The sequence below is a fragment of the Pelobates fuscus genome, chromosome 2 (assembly GCF_036172605.1).
Source record: "Pelobates fuscus isolate aPelFus1 chromosome 2, aPelFus1.pri, whole genome shotgun sequence".
In the NCBI taxonomy this organism is placed as follows: domain Eukaryota; kingdom Metazoa; phylum Chordata; class Amphibia; order Anura; family Pelobatidae; genus Pelobates; species Pelobates fuscus.
This window is the reverse complement of record NC_086318.1, coordinates 353,051,105-353,069,943: the sequence shown is the minus strand read 5'-3', so window position 1 is coordinate 353,069,943 and position 18,839 is coordinate 353,051,105. Positions and strand designations below refer to the sequence as shown.

Below are 18,839 nucleotides of genomic sequence, written 5' to 3'. Positions count from 1 at the left end.
TCAGCCACGGCACCCGTCTTCTTTGGCTCTTACTTTCCGCATCAAGCAGGCAGCGACAATCATTTCCTAGGCTTGATCATTTTTATTATCTATGTTTTCTGGAGACCAGTTTTAAGCCAGAATTTCACTTTTTATTTTAACTTTTCAGCTTTTTTTTCCATCATTTTTTTATCCTGACTTCTTTTGATTTATTGTATGCTTCAATGCAATGGAAGAAATAAAGAATTGGAGACCTATATTACGTCTTCCAACAGAACGTAACGTTTGATTGAATTTCTGGGAAAAAAAGATTTTCTGGATCAAGGCAGTGAATTGCCGCTTGAGACAATCAGACCAAACCTTAGGAATAGCTGGGTGGTCGCTAGCACTTACTAATGAACACCATGGAATTTTGAAAAAGCCACCACAAATGTTCTTTCAGCCCTGTTGAGTGTGGATGAAGAGAAGACAGGTGCTAGGCAAGGGTCATTCCTATCGATGGAGTCATGAAATGTGTGACTTTGGGGACGAACGTAGACCAGCGGATTGTGTACTCTGCCTAATGGCTGCTGTAGTAGAATCTTGGCAAAACCGTTTCCAAAGAGAGAAAAAAAATTGTACAAGGTTTGCTGCAAGATATGGTTGCCCTCACTCTCTGTTATAGGTTTGGAACCATTCCAAGATGCCATATAAGAAGACCGAGGAATTTGTTGGGGTTTAAGCTTCCCTGTAGGAGGAAGCGGGCCTAATTAGAATATTGCCTCCCACAATCCTTTGCAATGGCTTATGGTCATGAACTTTTTCTCACCGCTGTCTTAAAGTGTCCTTACGTGGTAGCTCTTAAAAGCTGGCCCACTTGAACAGTTAACTTTGCGCAGTGGCAGTATCGTAGCCCATGAGGTCAATCCGAGGCGTGATTATTGCTAATTGAAAACTTTACCCAATACCCCGCCATGATGACTTGAAATACAGTCAGCATTGGCAATTTTTGACAGGCTCTAAGGAGACTGAAAGATTGGTTTAAAAAAAGTTTATGGCGCCCCATGTCTAGGGCGTGTCTTACGTGACTCCCGTTTCTTCCTGAGCTCTGTTGCACCATTCCTTCCGCTGGCTTCCTTGCATTTCCCTTTTACCTTTCTCTCCCACTGAATCCACTTGTTTCCGGCAGCACACTATTCTCACTACATGCTACGAATTCCCATCCTTCGGCTCATTGGCCTAGCATTTGCCTTTATGCAAATTGCTCCTTCGCACCCTGAATCCAGCTCAATTATTCACACCTAACCACCTGAAGGCACTAAAATTACTGGTAGCTAAGGAAAACAACGATCAGCCACGAGGTTTGGTAATCTTTTGTAGCCTTCTATCATTTGGATTGTTTATTTGCTCTTCTTTTTTTTTTTTTTTTAACTTGCTTTATTATTTCACCACAGCCTAAAGGAAAGGCTTCCCAGCGGGCGTGCCTTTGAATGTACCCGTCATGTCATACTTACCTGGCAGGGGAGCAATAGCCATGATCCCTAAGGTGACTCTCCCAGAGTGAGGCTGGTTCATTGCACTCCGTACCAGTTGATCTCTGCGATTTCCTCAAATGTGGGAAACTCGACTGCATAATTTATGGTAGTGGGGGACTGCGTTCGCGCTTTCCCCTGTGTTTGCTTGTTTGACAAAAATAGAGAACTTCACCAATTCTGACGAAGGATAATTTCAGCCACGGCACCCGTCTTCTTTGGCTCTTACTTTCCACATCAAGCAGGCAGCGACAATCATTTCCTAGGCTTGATCATTTTTATTATCTATGTTTTCTGGAGACCAGTTTTAAGCCAGAATTTCACTTTTTATTTTTCACTTTTCAGCTTTTTTTTATCCTGACTTCTTTTGATTTATTGTATGCTTCAATGCAATGGAAGAAATAAAGAATTGGAGACCTATATTACGTCTTCCAACAGAACGTAACGTTTGATTGAATTTCTGGGAAAAAAAGATTTTCTGGATCAAGGCAGTGAATTGCCGCTTGAGACAATCAGACCAAACCTTAGGAATAGCTGGGTGGTCGCTAGCGCTTACTAATGAACACCATGGAATTTTGAAAAAGCCACCACAAATGTTCTTTCAGCCCTGTTGAGTGTGGATGAAGAGAAGACAGGTGCTAGGCAAGGGTCATTCCTATCGATGGAGTCATGAAATGTGTGACTTTGGGGACGAACGTAGACCAGCGGATTGTGTACTCTGCCTAATGGCTGCTGTAGTAGAATCTTGGCAAAACTGTTTCCAAAGAGAGAAAAAAAATTGTACAAGGTTTGCTGCAAGATATGGTTGCCCTCACTCTCTGTTATAGGTTTGGAACCATTCCAAGATGCCATATAAGAAGACCGAGGAATTTGTTGGGGTTTAAGCTTCCCTGTAGGAGGAAGCGGGCCTAATTAGAATATTGCCTCCCATAATCCTTTGCAATGGCTTATGGTCATGAACTTTTTCTCACCGCTGTCTTAAAGTGTCCTTACGTGGTAGCTCTTAAAAGCTGGCCCACTTGAACAGCTAGCTTTGCGCAGTGGCAGTATCGTAGCCCATGAGGTCAATCCGAAGCGTGATTATTGCTAATTGAAAACTTTACCCAATACCCCGCCATGATGACTTGAAATACAGTCAGCATTGGCAATTTTTGACAGGCTCTAAGGAGACTGAAAGATTGGTTTAATAAAAGTTTATGGCGCCCCATGTCTAGGGCGTGTCTTACGTGACTCCCGTCTCTTCCTGAGCTCTGTTGCACCATTCCTTCCGCTGGCTTCTTAGCATTTCCCTTTTACCTTTCTCTCCCACTGAATTCACTTGTTTCCGGCAGCACACTATTCTCACTACATGCTACGAATTCCCATCCTTCGGCTCATTGGCCTAGCATTTGCCTTTATGCAAATTGCTCCTTCGCACCCTGAATCCAGCTCAATTATTCACACCTAACCACCTGAAGGCACTAAAATTACTGGTAGCTAAGGAAAACAACGATCAGCCACGAGGTTTGGTAATCTTTTGTAGCCTTCTATCATTTGGATTATTTATTTGCTTTTTTTTTTTTTTAACTTGCTTTATTATTTCACCACAGCCTAAAGGAAAGGCTTCCCAGCGGGCGTGCCTTTGAATGTACCCGTCATGTCATACTTACCTGGCAGGGGAGCAATAGCCATGATCCCTAAGGTGGCTCTCCCAGAGTGAGGCTGGTTCATTGCACTCCGTACCAGTTGACCTCTGCGATTTCCTCAAATGTGGGAAACTCGACTGCATAATTTATGGTAGTGGGGGACTGCGTTCGCGCTTTCCCCTGTGTTTGCTTGTTTGACAAAAATAGAGAACTTCACCAATTCTGACGAAGGATAATTTCAGCCACGGTACCCGTCTTCTTTGGCTCTTACTTTCCGCATCAAGCAGGCAGCGACAATCATTTCCTAGGCTTGATCATTTTTATTATCTATGTTTTCTGGAGACCAGTTTTAAGCCAGAATTTCACTTTTTATTTTAACTTTTCAGCTTTTTTTTCATCATTTTTTTATCCTGACTTCTTTTAATTTATTGTATGCTTCAATGCAATGGAAGAAATAAAGAATTGGAGACCTATATTACGTCTTCCAACAGAACGTAACGTTTGATTGAATTTCTAGGAAAAAAAGATTTTCTGGATCAAGGCAGTGAATTGCCGCTTGAGACAATCAGACCAAACCTTAGGAATAGCTGGGTGGTCGCTAGCACTTACTAATGAACACCATGGAATTTTGAAAAAGCCACCACAAATGTTCTTTCAGCCCTGTTGAGTGTGGATGAAGAGAAGACAGGTGCTAGGCAAGGGTCATTCCTATCGATGGAGTCATGAAATGTGTGACTTTGGGGACGAACGTAGACCAGCGGATTGTGTACTCTGCCTAATGGCTGCTGTAGAAGAATCTTGGCAAAACCGTTTCCAAAGAGAGAAAAAAAATTGTACAAGGTTTGCTGCAAGATATGGTTGCCCTCACTCTCTGTTATAGGTTTGGAACCATTCCAAGATGCCATATAAGAAGACCGAGGAATTTGTTGGGGTTTAAGCTTCCCTGTAGGAGGAAGCGGGCCTAATTAGAATATTGCCTCCCACAATCCTTTGCAATGGCTTATGGTCATGAACTTTTTCTCACCGCTGTCTTAAAGTGTCCTTACGTGGTAGCTCTTAAAAGCTGGCCCACTTGAACAGCTAGCTTTGCGCAGTGGCAGTATCGTAGCCCATGAGGTCAATCCGAGGTGTGATTATTGCTAATTGAAAACTTTACCCAATACCCCGCCATGATGACTTGAAATACAGTCAGCATTGGCAATTTTTGACAGGCTCTAAGGAGACTGAAAGATTGGTTTAATAAAAGTTTATGGCGCCCCATGTCTAGGGCGTGTCTTACGTGACTCCCGTTTCTTCCTGAGCTCTGTTGCACCATTCCTTCCGCTGGCTTCTTAGCATTTCCCTTTTACCTTTCTCTCCCACTGAATTCACTTGTTTCCGGCAGCACACTATTCTCACTACATGCTACGAATTCCCATCCTTCGGCTCATTGGCCTAGCATTTGCCTTTATGCAAATTGCTCCTTCGCACCCTGAATCCAGCTCAATTATTCACACCTAACCACCTGAAGGCACTAAAATTACTGGTAGCTAAGGAAAACAACGATCAGCCACGAGGTTTGGTAATCTTTTGTAGCCTTCTATCATTTGGATTGTTTATTTGCTCTTCTTTTTTTTTTTTTTTTAACTTGCTTTATTATTTCACCACAGCCTAAAGGAAAGGCTTCCCAGCGGGCGTGCCTTTGAATGTACCCGTCATGTCATACTTACCTGGCAGGGGAGCAATAGCCATGATCCCTAAGATGGCTCTCCCAGAGTGAGGCTGGTTCATTGCACTCCGTACCAGTTGACCTCTGCGATTTCCTCAAATGTGGGAAACTCGACTGCATAATTTATGGTAGTGGGGGACTGCGTTCGCGCTTTCCCCTGTGTTTGCTTGTTTGACAAAAATAGAGAACTTCACCAATTCTGACGAAGGATAATTTCAGCCACGGTACCCGTCTTCTTTGGCTCTTACTTTCCGCATCAAGCAGGCAGCGACAATCATTTCCTAGGCTTGATCATTTTTATTATCTATGTTTTCTGGAGACCAGTTTTAAGCCAGAATTTCACTTTTTATTTTAACTTTTCAGCTTTTTTTTCATCATTTTTTTATCCTGACTTCTTTTGATTTATTGTATGCTTCAATGCAATGGAAGAAATAAAGAATTGGAGACCTATATTACGTCTTCCAACAGAACGTAACGTTTGATTGAATTTCTGGGAAAAAAAGATTTTCTGGATCAAGGCAGTGAATTGCCGCTTGAGACAATCAGACCAAACCTTAGGAATAGCTGGGTGGTCGCTAGCACTTACTAATGAACACCATGGAATTTTGAAAAAGCCACCACAAATGTTCTTTCAGCCCTGTTGAGTGTGGATGAAGAGAAGACAGGTGCTAGGCAAGGGTCATTCCTATCGATGGAGTCATGAAATGTGTGACTTTGGGGACGAACGTAGACCAGCGGATTGTGTACTCTGCCTAATGGCTGCTGTAGAAGAATCTTGGCAAAACCGTTTCCAAAGAGAGAAAAAAAATTGTACAAGGTTTGCTGCAAGATATGGTTGCCCTCACTCTCTGTTATAGGTTTGGAACCATTCCAAGATGCCATATAAGAAGACCGAGGAATTTGTTGGGGTTTAAGCTTCCCTGTAGGAGGAAGCGGGCCTAATTAGAATATTGCCTCCCACAATCCTTTGCAATGGCTTATGGTCATGAACTTTTTCTCACCGCTGTCTTAAAGTGTCCTTACGTGGTAGCTCTTAAAAGCTGGCCCACTTGAACAGCTAGCTTTGCGCAGTGGCAGTATCGTAGCCCATGAGGTCAATCCGAGGCGTGATTATTGCTAATTGAAAACTTTACCCAATACCCCGCCATGATGACTTGAAATACAGTCAGCATTGGCAATTTTTGACAGGCTCTAAGGAGACTGAAAGATTGGTTTAATAAAAGTTTATGGCGCCCCATGTCTAGGGCGTGTCTTACGTGACTCCCGTTTCTTCCTGAGCTCTGTTGCACCATTCCTTCCGCTGGCTTCTTAGCATTTCCCTTTTACCTTTCTCTCCCACTGAATTCACTTGTTTCCGGCAGCACACTATTCTCACTACATGCTACGAATTCCCATCCTTCGGCTCATTGGCCTAGCATTTGCCTTTATGCAAATTGCTCCTTCGCACCCTGAATCCAGCTCAATTATTCACACCTAACCACCTGAAGGCACTAAAATTACTGGTAGCTAAGGAAAACAACGATCAGCCACGAGGTTTGGTAATCTTTTGTAGCCTTCTATCATTTGGATTATTTATTTGCTCTTCTTTTTTTTTTTTTTTTAAACTTGCTTTATTATTTCACCACAGCCTAAAGGAAAGGCTTCCCAGCGGGCGTGCCTTTGAATGTACCCGTCATGTCATACTTACCTGGCAGGGGAGCAATAGCAATGATCCCTAAGGTGGCTCTCCCAGAGTGAGGCTGGTTCATTGCACTCCGTACCAGTTGACCTCTGCGATTTCCTCAAATGTGGGAAACTCGACTGCATAATTTATGGTAGTGGGGGACTGCGTTCGCGCTTTCCCCTGTGTTTGCTTGTTTGACAAAAATAGAGAACTTCACCAATTCTGACGAAGGATAATTTCAGCCACGGCACCCGTCTTCTTTGGCTCTTACTTTCCACATCAAGCAGGCAGCGACAATCATTTCCTAGGCTTGATCATTTTTATTATCTATGTTTTCTGGAGACCAGTTTTAAGCAAGAATTTCACTTTTTATTTTAACTTTTCAGCTTTTTTTTCATCATTTTTTTATCCTGACTTCTTTTGATTTATTGTATGCTTCAATGCAATGGAAGAAATAAAGAATTGGAGACCTATATTACGTCTTCCAACAGAACGTAACGTTTGATTGAATTTCTGGGAAAAAAAGATTTTCTGGATCAAGGCAGTGAATTGCCGCTTGAGACAATCAGACCAAACCTTAGGAATAGCTGGGTGGTCGCTAGCACTTACTAATGAACACCATGGAATTTTGAAAAAGCCACCACAAATGTTCTTTCAGCCCTGTTGAGTGTGGATGAAGAGAAGACAGGTGCTAGGCAAGGGTCATTCCTATCGATGGAGTCATGAAATGTGTGACTTTGGGGACGAACGTAGACCAGCGGATTGTGTACTCTGCCTAATGGCTGCTGTAGTAGAATCTTGGCAAAACAGTTTCCAAAGAGAGAAAAAAAATTGTACAAGGTTTGCTGCAAGATATGGTTGCCCTCACTCTCTGTTATAGGTTTGGAACCATTCCAAGATGCCATATAAGAAGACCGAGGAATTTGTTGGGGTTTAAGCTTCCAGGTAGGAGGAAGCGGGCCTAATTAGAATATTGCCTCCCACAATCCTTTGCAATGGCTTATGGTCATGAACTTTTTCTCACCGCTGTCTTAAAGTGTCCTTACGTGGTAGCTCTTAAAAGCTTGCCCACTTGAACAGCTAGCTTTGCGCAGTGGCAGTATCGTAGCCCATGAGGTCAATCCGAGGCGTTATTATTGCTAATTGAAAACTTTACCCAATACCCCGCCATGATGACTTGAAATACAGTCAGCATTGGCAATTTTTGACAGGCTCTAAGGAGACTGAAAGATTGGTTTAATAAAAGTTTATGGCGCCCCATGTCTAGGGCGTGTCTTACGTGACTCCCGTTTCTTCCTGAGCTCTGTTGCACCATTCCTTCCGCTGGCTTCTTAGCATTTCCCTTTTACCTTTCTCTCCCACTGAATTCACTTGTTTCCGGCAGCACACTATTCTCACTACATGCTACGAATTCCCATCCTTCGGCTCATTGGCCTAGCATTTGCCTTTATGCAAATTGCTCCTTCGCACCCTGAATCCAGCTCAATTATTCACACCTAACCACCTGAAGGCACTAAAATTACTGGTAGCTAAGGAAAACAACGATCAGCCACGAGGTTTGGTAATCTTTTGTAGCCTTCTATCATTTGGATTATTTATTTGCTTTTTTTTTTTTTTAACTTGCTTTATTATTTCACCACAGCCTAAAGGAAAGGCTTCCCAGCGGGCGTGCCTTTGAATGTACCCGTCATGTCATACTTACCTGGCAGGGGAGCAATAGCCATGATCCCTAAGGTGGCTCTCCCAGAGTGAGGCTGGTTCATTGCACTCCGTACCAATTGACCTCTGCGATTTCCTCAAATGTGGGAAACTCGACTGCATAATTTATGGTAGTGGGGGACTGCGTTCGCGCTTTCCCCTGTGTTTGCTTGTTGGACAAAAATAGAGAACTTCACCAATTCTGACGAAGGATAATTTCAACCACGGCACCCGTCTTCTTTGGCTCTTACTTTCCGCATCAAGCAGGCAGCGACAATCATTTCCTAGGCTTGATTTTGGCATTTTTGTGATCTTGGCATTTTTATTATCTATGTTTTCTGGAGACCAGTTTTAAGCCAGAATTTCACTTTTTATTTTAACTTTTCAGCTTTTTTTTCATCATTTTTTTATCCTGACTTCTTTTGATTTATTGTATGCTTCAATGCAATGGAAGAAATAAAGAATTGGAGACCTATATTACGTCTTCCAACAGAACGTAACGTTTGATTGAATTTCTGGGAAAAAAAGATTTTCTGGATCAAGGCAGTGAATTGCCGCTTGAGACAATCAGACCAAACCTTAGGAATAGCTGGGTGGTCGCTAGCACTTACTAATGAACACCATGGAATTTTGAAAAAGCCACCACAAATGTTCTTTCAGCCCTGTTGAGTGTGGATGAAGAGAAGACAGGTGCTAGGCAAGGGTCATTCCTATCGATGGAGTCATGAAATGTGTGACTTTGGGGACGAACGTAGACCAGCGGATTGTGTACTCTGCCTAATGGCTGCTGTAGTAGAATCTTGGCAAAACTGTTTCCAAAGAGAGAAAAAAAATTGTACAAGGTTTGCTGCAAGATATGGTTGCCCTCACTCTCTGTTATAGGTTTGGAACCATTCCAAGATGCCATATAAGAAGACCGAGGAATTTGTTGGGGTTTAAGCTTCCCTGTAGGAGGAAGCGGGCCTAATTAGAATATTGCCTCCCATAATCCTTTGCAATGGCTTATGGTCATGAACTTTTTCTCACCGCTGTCTTAAAGTGTCCTTACGTGGTAGCTCTTAAAAGCTGGCCCACTTGAACAGCTAGCTTTGCGCAGTGGCAGTATCGTAGCCCATGAGGTCAATCCGAGGCGTGATTATTGCTAATTGAAAACTTTACCCAATACCCCGCCATGATGACTTGAAATACAGTCAGCATTGGCAATTTTTGACAGGCTCTAAGGAGACTGAAAGATTGGTTTAATAAAAGTTTATGGCGCCCCATGTCTAGGGCGTGTCTTACGTGACTCCCGTTTCTTCCTGAGCTCTGTTGCACCATTCCTTCCGCTGGCTTCTTAGCATTTCCCTTTTACCTTTCTCTCCCACTGAATTCACTTGTTTCCGGCAGCACACTATTCTCACTACATGCTACGAATTCCCATCCTTCGGCTCATTGGCCTAGCATTTGCCTTTATGCAAATTGCTCCTTCGCACCCTGAATCCAGCTCAATTATTCACACCTAACCACCTGAAGGCACTAAAATTACTGGTAGCTAAGGAAAACAACGATCAGCCACGAGGTTTGGTAATCTTTTGTAGCCTTCTATCATTTGGATTATTTATTTGCTTTTTTTTTTTTTTTAACTTGCTTTATTATTTCACCACAGCCTAAAGGAAAGGCTTCCCAGCGGGCGTGCCTTTGAATGTACACGTCATGTCATACTTACCTGGCAGGGGAGCAATAGCCATGATCCCTAAGGTGGCTCTCCCAGAGTGAGGCTGGTTCATTGCACTCCGTACCAGTTGACCTCTGCGATTTCCTCAAATGTGGGAAACTCGACTGCATAATTTATGGTAGTGGGGGACTGCGTTCGCGCTTTCCCCTGTGTTTGCTTGTTTGACAAAAATAGAGAACTTCACCAATTCTGACGAAGGATAATTTCAGCCACGGTACCCGTCTTCTTTGGCTCTTACTTTCCGCATCAAGCAGGCAGCGACAATCATTTCCTAGGCTTGATCATTTTTATTATCTATGTTTTCTGGAGACCAGTTTTAAGCCAGAATTTCACTTTTTATTTTAACTTTTCAGCTTTTTTTTCATCATTTGTTTATCCTGACTTCTTTTGATTTATTGTATGCTTCAATGCAATGGAAGAAATAAAGAATTGGAGACCTATATTACGTCTTCCAACAGAACGTAACGTTTGATTGAATTTCTGGGAAAAAAAGATTTTCTGGATCAAGGCAGTGAATTGCCGCTTGAGACAATCAGACCAAACCTTAGGAATAGCTGGGTGGTCGCTAGCACTTACTAATGAACACCATGGAATTTTGAAAAAGCCACCACAAATGTTCTTTCAGCCCTGTTGAGTGTGGATGAAGAGAAGACAGGTGCTAGGCAAGGGTCATTCCTATCGATGGAGTCATGAAATGTGTGACTTTGGGGACGAACGTAGACCAGCGGATTGTGTACTCTGCCTAATGGCTGCTGTAGAAGAATCTTGGCAAAACCGTTTCCAAAGAGAGAAAAAAAATTGTACAAGGTTTGCTGCAAGATATGGTTGCCCTCACTCTCTGTTATAGGTTTGGAACCATTCCAAGATGCCATATAAGAAGACCGAGGAATTTGTTGGGGTTTAAGCTTCCCTGTAGGAGGAAGCGGGCCTAATTAGAATATTGCCTCCCACAATCCTTTGCAATGGCTTATGGTCATGAACTTTTTCTCACCGCTGTCTTAAAGTGTCCTTACGTGGTAGCTCTTAAAAGCTGGCCCACTTGAACAGCTAGCTTTGCGCAGTGGCAGCATCGTAGCCCATGAGGTCAATCCGAGGCGTGATTATTGCTAATTGAAAACTTTACCCAATACCCCGCCATGATGACTTGAAATACAGTCAGCATTGGCAATTTTTGACAGGCTCTAAGGAGACTGAAAGATTGGTTTAATAAAAGTTTATGGCGCCCCATGTCTAGGGCGTGTCTTACGTGACTCCCGTTTCTTCCTGAGCTCTGTTGCACCATTCCTTCCGCTGGCTTCTTAGCATTTCCCTTTTACCTTTCTCTCCCACTGAATTCACTTGTTTCCGGCAGCACACTATTCTCACTACATGCTACGAATTCCCATCCTTCGGCTCATTGGCCTAGCATTTGCCTTTATGCAAATTGCTCCTTCGCACCCTGAATCCAGCTCAATTATTCACACCTAACCACCTGAAGGCACTAAAATTACTGGTAGCTAAGGAAAACAACGATCAGCCACGAGGTTTGGTAATCTTTTGTAGCCTTCTATCATTTGGATTGTTTATTTGCTCTTCTTTTTTTTTTTTTTTTAACTTGCTTTATTATTTCACCACAGCCTAAAGGAAAGGCTTCCCAGCGGGCGTGCCTTTGAATGTACCCGTCATGTCATACTTACCTGGCAGGGGAGCAATAGCCATGATCCCTAAGCTGGCTCTCCCAGAGTGAGGCTGGTTCATTGCACTCCGTACCAGTTGACCTCTGCGATTTCCTCAAATGTGGGAAACTCGACTGCATAATTTATGGTAGTGGGGGACTGCGTTCGCGCTTTCCCCTGTGTTTGCTTGTTTGACAAAAATAGAGAACTTCACCAATTCTGACGAAGGATAATTTCAGCCACGGCACCCGTCTTCTTTGGCTCTTACTTTCCGCATCAAGCAGGCAGCGACAATCATTTCCTAGGCTTGATCATTTTTATTATCTATGTTTTCTGGAGACCAGTTTTAAGCCAGAATTTCACTTTTTATTTTAACTTTTCAGCTTTTTTTTCCATCATTTTTTTATCCTGACTTCTTTTGATTTATTGTATGCTTCAATGCAATGGAAGAAATAAAGAATTGGAGACCTATATTACGTCTTCCAACAGAACGTAACGTTTGATTGAATTTCTGGGAAAAAAAGATTTTCTGGATCAAGGCAGTGAATTGCCGCTTGAGACAATCAGACCAAACCTTAGGAATAGCTGGGTGGTCGCTAGCACTTACTAATGAACACCATGGAATTTTGAAAAAGCCACCACAAATGTTCTTTCAGCCCTGTTGAGTGTGGATGAAGAGAAGACAGGTGCTAGGCAAGGGTCATTCCTATCGATGGAGTCATGAAATGTGTGACTTTGGGGACGAACGTAGACCAGCGGATTGTGTACTCTGCCTAATGGCTGCTGTAGTAGAATCTTGGCAAAACCGTTTCCAAAGAGAGAAAAAAAATTGTACAAGGTTTGCTGCAAGATATGGTTGCCCTCACTCTCTGTTATAGGTTTGGAACCATTCCAAGATGCCATATAAGAAGACCGAGGAATTTGTTGGGGTTTAAGCTTCCCTGTAGGAGGAAGCGGGCCTAATTAGAATATTGCCTCCCACAATCCTTTGCAATGGCTTATGGTCATGAACTTTTTCTCACCGCTGTCTTAAAGTGTCCTTACGTGGTAGCTCTTAAAAGCTGGCCCACTTGAACAGTTAACTTTGCGCAGTGGCAGTATCGTAGCCCATGAGGTCAATCCGAGGCGTGATTATTGCTAATTGAAAACTTTACCCAATACCCCGCCATGATGACTTGAAATACAGTCAGCATTGGCAATTTTTGACAGGCTCTAAGGAGACTGAAAGATTGGTTTAAAAAAAGTTTATGGCGCCCCATGTCTAGGGCGTGTCTTACGTGACTCCCGTTTCTTCCTGAGCTCTGTTGCACCATTCCTTCCGCTGGCTTCCTTGCATTTCCCTTTTACCTTTCTCTCCCACTGAATCCACTTGTTTCCGGCAGCACACTATTCTCACTACATGCTACGAATTCCCATCCTTCGGCTCATTGGCCTAGCATTTGCCTTTATGCAAATTGCTCCTTCGCACCCTGAATCCAGCTCAATTATTCACACCTAACCACCTGAAGGCACTAAAATTACTGGTAGCTAAGGAAAACAACGATCAGCCACGAGGTTTGGTAATCTTTTGTAGCCTTCTATCATTTGGATTGTTTATTTGCTCTTCTTTTTTTTTTTTTTTTAACTTGCTTTATTATTTCACCACAGCCTAAAGGAAAGGCTTCCCAGCGGGCGTGCCTTTGAATGTACCCGTCATGTCATACTTACCTGGCAGGGGAGCAATAGCCATGATCCCTAAGGTGACTCTCCCAGAGTGAGGCTGGTTCATTGCACTCCGTACCAGTTGATCTCTGCGATTTCCTCAAATGTGGGAAACTCGACTGCATAATTTATGGTAGTGGGGGACTGCGTTCGCGCTTTCCCCTGTGTTTGCTTGTTTGACAAAAATAGAGAACTTCACCAATTCTGACGAAGGATAATTTCAGCCACGGCACCCGTCTTCTTTGGCTCTTACTTTCCACATCAAGCAGGCAGCGACAATCATTTCCTAGGCTTGATCATTTTTATTATCTATGTTTTCTGGAGACCAGTTTTAAGCCAGAATTTCACTTTTTATTTTTCACTTTTCAGCTTTTTTTTATCCTGACTTCTTTTGATTTATTGTATGCTTCAATGCAATGGAAGAAATAAAGAATTGGAGACCTATATTACGTCTTCCAACAGAACGTAACGTTTGATTGAATTTCTGGGAAAAAAAGATTTTCTGGATCAAGGCAGTGAATTGCCGCTTGAGACAATCAGACCAAACCTTAGGAATAGCTGGGTGGTCGCTAGCACTTACTAATGAACACCATGGAATTTTGAAAAAGCCACCACAAATGTTCTTTCAGCCCTGTTGAGTGTGGATGAAGAGAAGACAGGTGCTAGGCAAGGGTCATTCCTATCGATGGAGTCATGAAATGTGTGACTTTGGGGACGAACGTAGACCAGCGGATTGTGTACTCTGCCTAATGGCTGCTGTAGTAGAATCTTGGCAAAACTGTTTCCAAAGAGAGAAAAAAAATTGTACAAGGTTTGCTGCAAGATATGGTTGCCCTCACTCTCTGTTATAGGTTTGGAACCATTCCAAGATGCCATATAAGAAGACCGAGGAATTTGTTGGGGTTTAAGCTTCCCTGTAGGAGGAAGCGGGCCTAATTAGAATATTGCCTCCCATAATCCTTTGCAATGGCTTATGGTCATGAACTTTTTCTCACCGCTGTCTTAAAGGGTCCTTACGTGGTAGCTCTTAAAAGCTGGCCCACTTGAACAGCTAGTTTTGCGCAGTGGCAGTATCGTAGCCCATGAGGTCAATCCGAGGCGTGATTATTGCTAATTGAAAACTTTACCCAATACGCCGCCATGATGACTTGAAATACAGTCAGCATTGGCAATTTTTGACAGGCTCTAAGGAGACTGAAAGATTGGTTTAATAAAAGTTTATGGCGCCCCATGTCTAGGGCGTGTCTTACGTGACTCCCGTTTCTTCCTGAGCTCTGTTGCACCATTCCTTCCGCTGGCTTCTTAGCATTTCCCTTTTACCTTTCTCTCCCACTGAATTCACTTGTTTCCGGCAGCACACTATTCTCACTACATGCTACGAATTCCCATCCTTCGGCTCATTGGCCTAGCATTTGCCTTTATGCAAATTGCTCCTTCGCACCCTGAATCCAGCTCAATTATTCACACCTAACCACCTGAAGGCACTAAAATTACTGGTAGCTAAGGAAAACAACGATCAGCCACGAGGTTTGGTAATCTTTTGTAGCCTTCTATCATTTGGATTATTTATTTGCTTTTTTTTTTTTTTTAACTTGCTTTATTATTTCACCACAGCCTAAAGGAAAGGCTTCCCAGCGGGCGTGCCTTTGAATGTACCCGTCATGTCATACTTACCTGGCAGGGGAGCAATAGCCATGATCCCTAAGGTGGCTCTCCCAGAGTGAGGCTGGTTCATTGCACTCCGTACCAGTTGACCTCTGCGATTTCCTCAAATGTGGGAAACTCGACTGCATAATTTATGGTAGTGGGGGACTGCGTTCGCGCTTTCCCCTGTGTTTGCTTGTTTGACAAAAATAGAGAACTTCACCAATTCTGACGAAGGATAATTTCAGCCACGGTACCCGTCTTCTTTGGCTCTTACTTTCCGCATCAAGCAGGCAGCGACAATCATTTCCTAGGCTTGATCATTTTTATTATCTATGTTTTCTGGAGACCAGTTTTAAGCCAGAATTTCACTTTTTATTTTAACTTTTCAGCTTTTTTTTCATCATTTTTTTATCCTGACTTCTTTTAATTTATTGTATGCTTCAATGCAATGGAAGAAATAAAGAATTGGAGACCTATATTACGTCTTCCAACAGAACGTAACGTTTGATTGAATTTCTAGGAAAAAAAGATTTTCTGGATCAAGGCAGTGAATTGCCGCTTGAGACAATCAGACCAAACCTTAGGAATAGCTGGGTGGTCGCTAGCACTTACTAATGAACACCATGGAATTTTGAAAAAGCCACCACAAATGTTCTTTCAGCCCTGTTGAGTGTGGATGAAGAGAAGACAGGTGCTAGGCAAGGGTCATTCCTATCGCTGGAGTCATGAAATGTGTGACTTTGGGGACGAACGTAGACCAGCGGATTGTGTACTCTGCCTAATGGCTGCTGTAGTAGAATCTTGGCAAAACTGTTTCCAAAGAGAGAAAAAAAATTGTACAAGGTTTGCTGCAAGATATGGTTGCCCTCACTCTCTGTTATAGGTTTGGAACCATTCCAAGATGCCATATAAGAAGACCGAGGAATTTGTTGGGGTTTAAGCTTCCCTGTAGGAGGAAGCGGGCCTAATTAGAATATTGCCTCCCATAATCCTTTGCAATGGCTTATGGTCATGAACTTTTTCTCACCGCTGTCTTAAAGTGTCCTTACGTGGTAGCTCTTAAAAGCTGGCCCACTTGAACAGCTAGCTTTGCGCAGTGGCAGTATCGTAGCCCATGAGGTCAATCCGAGGCGTGATTATTGCTAATTGAAAACTTTACCCAATACCCCGCCATGATGACTTGAAATACAGTCAGCATTGGCAATTTTTGACAGGCTCTAAGGAGACTGAAAGATTGGTTTAATAAAAGTTTATGGCGCCCCATGTCTAGGGCGTGTCTTACGTGACTCCCGTTTCTTCCTGAGCTCTGTTGCACCATTCCTTCCGCTGGCTTCTTAGCATTTCCCTTTTACCTTTCTCTCCCACTGAATTCACTTGTTTCCGGCAGCACACTATTCTCACTACATGCTACGAATTCCCATCCTTCGGCTCATTGGCCTAGCATTTGCCTTTATGCAAATTGCTCCTTCGCACCCTGAATCCAGCTCAATTATTCACACCTAACCACCTGAAGGCACTAAAATTACTGGTAGCTAAGGAAAACAACGATCAGCCACGAGGTTTGGTAATCTTTTGTAGCCTTCTATCATTTGGATTATTTATTTGCTCTTCTTTTTTTTTTTTTTTTTAAACTTGCTTTATTATTTCACCACAGCCTAAAGGAAAGGCTTCCCAGCGGGCGTGCCTTTGAATGTACCCGTCATGTCATACTTACCTGGCAGGGGAGCAATAGCAATGATCCCTAAGGTGGCTCTCCCAGAGTGAGGCTGGTTCATTGCACTCCGTACCAGTTGACCTCTGCGATTTCCTCAAATGTGGGAAACTCGACTGCATAATTTATGGTAGTGGGGGACTGCGTTCGCGCTTTCCCCTGTGTTTGCTTGTTTGACAAAAATAGAGAACTTCACCAATTCTGACGAAGGATAATTTCAGCCACGGCACCCGTCTTCTTTGGCTCTTACTTTCCACATCAAGCAGGCAGCGACAATCATTTCCTAGGCTTGATCATTTTTATTATCTATGTTTTCTGGAGACCAGTTTTAAGCAAGAATTTCACTTTTTATTTTAACTTTTCAGCTTTTTTTTCATCATTTTTTTATCCTGACTTCTTTTGATTTATTGTATGCTTCAATGCAATGGAAGAAATAAAGAATTGGAGACCTATATTACGTCTTCCAACAGAACGTAACGTTTGATTGAATTTCTGGGAAAAAAAGATTTTCTGGATCAAGGCAGTGAATTGCCGCTTGAGACAATCAGACCAAACCTTAGGAATAGCTGGGTGGTCGCTAGCACTTACTAATGAACACCATGGAATTTTGAAAAAGCCACCACAAATGTTCTTTCAGCCCTGTTGAGTGTGGATGAAGAGAAGACAGGTGCTAGGCAAGGGTCATTCCTATCGATGGAGTCATGAAATGTGTGACTTTGGGGACGAACGTAGACCAGCGGATTGTGTACTCTGCCTAATGGCTGCTGTAGTAGAATCTTGGCAAAACAGTTTCCAAAGAGAGAAAAAAAATTGTACAAGGTTTGCTGCAAGATATGGTTGCCCTCACTCTCTGTTATAGGTTTGGAACCATTCCAAGATGCCATATAAGAAGACCGAGGAATTTGTTGGGGTTTAAGCTTCCCTGTAGGAGGAAGCGGGCCTAATTAGAATATTGCCTCCCACAATCCTTTGCAATGGCTTATGGTCATGAACTTTTTCTCACCGCTGTCTTAAAGTGTCCTTACGTGGTAGCTCTTAAAAGCTTGCCCACTTGAGCAGCTAGCTTTGCGCAGTGGCAGTATCGTAGCCCATGAGGTCAATCCGAGGCGTTATTATTGCTAATTGAAAACTTTACCCAATACCCCGCCATGATGACTTGAAATACAGTCAGCATTGGCAATTTTTGACAGGCTCTAAGGAGACTGAAAGATTGGTTTAATAAAAGTTTATGGCGCCCCATGTCTAGGGCGTGTCTTACGTGACTCCCGTTTCTTCCTGAGCTCTGTTGCACCATTCCTTCCGCTGGCTTCTTAGCATTTCCCTTTTACCTTTCTCTCCCACTGAATTCACTTGTTTCCGGCAGCACACTATTCTCACTACATGCTACGAATTCCCATCCTTCGGCTCATTGGCCTAGCATTTGCCTTTATGCAAATTGCTCCTTCGCACCCTGAATCCAGCTCAATTATTCACACCTAACCACCTGAAGGCACTAAAATTACTGGTAGCTAAGGAAAACAACGATCAGCCACGAGGTTTGGTAATCTTTTGTAGCCTTCTATCATTTGGATTATTTATTTGCTTTTTTTTTTTTTTAACTTGCTTTATTATTTCACCACAGCCTAAAGGAAAGGCTTCCCAGCGGGCGTGCCTTTGAATGTACCCGTCATGTCATACTTACCTGGCAGGGGAGCAATAGCCATGATCCCTAAGGTGGCTCTCCCAGAGTGAGGCTGGTTAATTGCACTCCGTACCAATTGACCTCTGCGATTTCCTCAAATGTGGGAAACTCGACTGCATAATTTATGGTAGTGGGGGACTGCGTTCGCGCTTTCCCCTGTGTTTGCTTGTTGGACAAAAATAGAGAACTTCACCAATTCTGACGAAGGATAATTTCAGCCACGGCACCCGTCTTCTTTGGCTCTTACTTTCCGCATCAAGCAGGCAGCGACAATCATTTCCTAGGCTTGATCATTTTTATTATCTATGTTTTCTGGAGACCAGTTTTAAGCCAGAATTTCACTTTTTATTTTAATTTTTCAGCTTTTTTTTCATCATTTTTTTATCCTGACTTCTTTTGATTTATTGTATGCTTCAATGCAATGGAAGAAATAAAGAATTGGAGACCTATATTACGTCTTCCAACAGAACGTAACGTTTGATTGAATTTCTGGGAAAAAAAGATTTTCTGGATCAAGGCAGTGAATTGCCGCTTGAGACAATCAGA

The 18,839-nt window shown here is 42.9% G+C and overlaps 22 non-coding genes across 22 annotated transcripts; all 22 read left to right on the top strand.

The window, feature by feature from the left end:
• The first annotated feature begins 845 nt into the window (after nt 1-845).
• LOC134592679 (U4 spliceosomal RNA) lies at nt 846-986 on the top strand. Its single transcript, XR_010089271.1, has one exon. It is a non-coding gene; the product is annotated as a U4 spliceosomal RNA (small nuclear RNA).
• Nucleotides 987-1,464: 478 nt separating this feature from the next.
• Nucleotides 1,465-1,631, top strand: LOC134591027 (U1 spliceosomal RNA). The gene has a single exon (XR_010087866.1). It is a non-coding gene; the product is annotated as a U1 spliceosomal RNA (small nuclear RNA).
• An 888-nt stretch (nt 1,632-2,519) lies between these two features.
• LOC134593743 (U4 spliceosomal RNA) lies at nt 2,520-2,660 on the top strand. Its single transcript, XR_010090178.1, has one exon. It is a non-coding gene; the product is annotated as a U4 spliceosomal RNA (small nuclear RNA).
• A 471-nt stretch (nt 2,661-3,131) lies between these two features.
• Nucleotides 3,132-3,298, top strand: LOC134589741 (U1 spliceosomal RNA). Its single transcript, XR_010086770.1, has one exon. It is a non-coding gene; the product is annotated as a U1 spliceosomal RNA (small nuclear RNA).
• Nucleotides 3,299-4,197: 899 nt separating this feature from the next.
• Nucleotides 4,198-4,338, top strand: LOC134593200 (U4 spliceosomal RNA). The gene has a single exon (XR_010089716.1). It is a non-coding gene; the product is annotated as a U4 spliceosomal RNA (small nuclear RNA).
• A 478-nt stretch (nt 4,339-4,816) lies between these two features.
• On the top strand, nt 4,817-4,983 carry LOC134590261 (U1 spliceosomal RNA). The gene has a single exon (XR_010087211.1). It is a non-coding gene; the product is annotated as a U1 spliceosomal RNA (small nuclear RNA).
• Nucleotides 4,984-5,882: 899 nt separating this feature from the next.
• Nucleotides 5,883-6,023, top strand: LOC134592157 (U4 spliceosomal RNA). Its single transcript, XR_010088823.1, has one exon. It is a non-coding gene; the product is annotated as a U4 spliceosomal RNA (small nuclear RNA).
• A 479-nt stretch (nt 6,024-6,502) lies between these two features.
• LOC134590960 (U1 spliceosomal RNA) lies at nt 6,503-6,669 on the top strand. Its single transcript, XR_010087809.1, has one exon. It is a non-coding gene; the product is annotated as a U1 spliceosomal RNA (small nuclear RNA).
• An 899-nt stretch (nt 6,670-7,568) lies between these two features.
• LOC134593709 (U4 spliceosomal RNA) lies at nt 7,569-7,709 on the top strand. Its single transcript, XR_010090148.1, has one exon. It is a non-coding gene; the product is annotated as a U4 spliceosomal RNA (small nuclear RNA).
• A 471-nt stretch (nt 7,710-8,180) lies between these two features.
• On the top strand, nt 8,181-8,347 carry LOC134590767 (U1 spliceosomal RNA). Its single transcript, XR_010087642.1, has one exon. It is a non-coding gene; the product is annotated as a U1 spliceosomal RNA (small nuclear RNA).
• A 921-nt stretch (nt 8,348-9,268) lies between these two features.
• On the top strand, nt 9,269-9,409 carry LOC134592156 (U4 spliceosomal RNA). The gene has a single exon (XR_010088822.1). It is a non-coding gene; the product is annotated as a U4 spliceosomal RNA (small nuclear RNA).
• Nucleotides 9,410-9,881: 472 nt separating this feature from the next.
• LOC134589740 (U1 spliceosomal RNA) lies at nt 9,882-10,048 on the top strand. Its single transcript, XR_010086769.1, has one exon. It is a non-coding gene; the product is annotated as a U1 spliceosomal RNA (small nuclear RNA).
• Nucleotides 10,049-10,947: 899 nt separating this feature from the next.
• On the top strand, nt 10,948-11,088 carry LOC134593470 (U4 spliceosomal RNA). Its single transcript, XR_010089947.1, has one exon. It is a non-coding gene; the product is annotated as a U4 spliceosomal RNA (small nuclear RNA).
• Nucleotides 11,089-11,566: 478 nt separating this feature from the next.
• LOC134590883 (U1 spliceosomal RNA) lies at nt 11,567-11,733 on the top strand. Its single transcript, XR_010087741.1, has one exon. It is a non-coding gene; the product is annotated as a U1 spliceosomal RNA (small nuclear RNA).
• Nucleotides 11,734-12,633: 900 nt separating this feature from the next.
• LOC134592678 (U4 spliceosomal RNA) lies at nt 12,634-12,774 on the top strand. The gene has a single exon (XR_010089270.1). It is a non-coding gene; the product is annotated as a U4 spliceosomal RNA (small nuclear RNA).
• A 478-nt stretch (nt 12,775-13,252) lies between these two features.
• Nucleotides 13,253-13,419, top strand: LOC134591026 (U1 spliceosomal RNA). The gene has a single exon (XR_010087865.1). It is a non-coding gene; the product is annotated as a U1 spliceosomal RNA (small nuclear RNA).
• Nucleotides 13,420-14,307: 888 nt separating this feature from the next.
• Nucleotides 14,308-14,448, top strand: LOC134593555 (U4 spliceosomal RNA). Its single transcript, XR_010090020.1, has one exon. It is a non-coding gene; the product is annotated as a U4 spliceosomal RNA (small nuclear RNA).
• Nucleotides 14,449-14,920: 472 nt separating this feature from the next.
• LOC134589738 (U1 spliceosomal RNA) lies at nt 14,921-15,087 on the top strand. Its single transcript, XR_010086768.1, has one exon. It is a non-coding gene; the product is annotated as a U1 spliceosomal RNA (small nuclear RNA).
• An 899-nt stretch (nt 15,088-15,986) lies between these two features.
• On the top strand, nt 15,987-16,127 carry LOC134592154 (U4 spliceosomal RNA). The gene has a single exon (XR_010088821.1). It is a non-coding gene; the product is annotated as a U4 spliceosomal RNA (small nuclear RNA).
• A 480-nt stretch (nt 16,128-16,607) lies between these two features.
• Nucleotides 16,608-16,774, top strand: LOC134590959 (U1 spliceosomal RNA). The gene has a single exon (XR_010087808.1). It is a non-coding gene; the product is annotated as a U1 spliceosomal RNA (small nuclear RNA).
• An 899-nt stretch (nt 16,775-17,673) lies between these two features.
• On the top strand, nt 17,674-17,814 carry LOC134593708 (U4 spliceosomal RNA). Its single transcript, XR_010090147.1, has one exon. It is a non-coding gene; the product is annotated as a U4 spliceosomal RNA (small nuclear RNA).
• A 471-nt stretch (nt 17,815-18,285) lies between these two features.
• On the top strand, nt 18,286-18,452 carry LOC134591420 (U1 spliceosomal RNA). Its single transcript, XR_010088202.1, has one exon. It is a non-coding gene; the product is annotated as a U1 spliceosomal RNA (small nuclear RNA).
• Nucleotides 18,453-18,839: the final 387 nt, after the last annotated feature.